The sequence below is a fragment of the Montipora foliosa genome, chromosome 10 (genome assembly GCF_036669935.1).
Source record: "Montipora foliosa isolate CH-2021 chromosome 10, ASM3666993v2, whole genome shotgun sequence".
NCBI lineage: Eukaryota > Metazoa > Cnidaria > Anthozoa > Scleractinia > Acroporidae > Montipora > Montipora foliosa.
The window spans coordinates 4271862-4272133 of record NC_090878.1 but is presented as its reverse complement, the minus strand read 5'-3'; positions in this window follow the sequence as shown (position 1 = coordinate 4272133).

The window sequence follows — 272 nt, the reverse complement described above, 5'->3', positions numbered from 1 at the left end:
TGTACACCTTTCTGCCGAGCACCATTGGCTGCTGATCGTTATAAAGCCTAGTTTTCATATGTCGGGAAAATCCCAGACGTTTTTGCTCACTAAACCTATTGTTTTGTAGCGTCGTCGTTGTCGTCGGCGTCGTCGTTTCGTAAGCTCCCTTTTATCTCAAGAAGGAAGACGGTTCAAGTGTTTCACAATCCGCTTTTAGTTATCTCGAAAAAACATGCTAAAAGTCATCGGGACTTGTCGAGAAACAAGCCCCTGGTCACAATCGGTTTAGA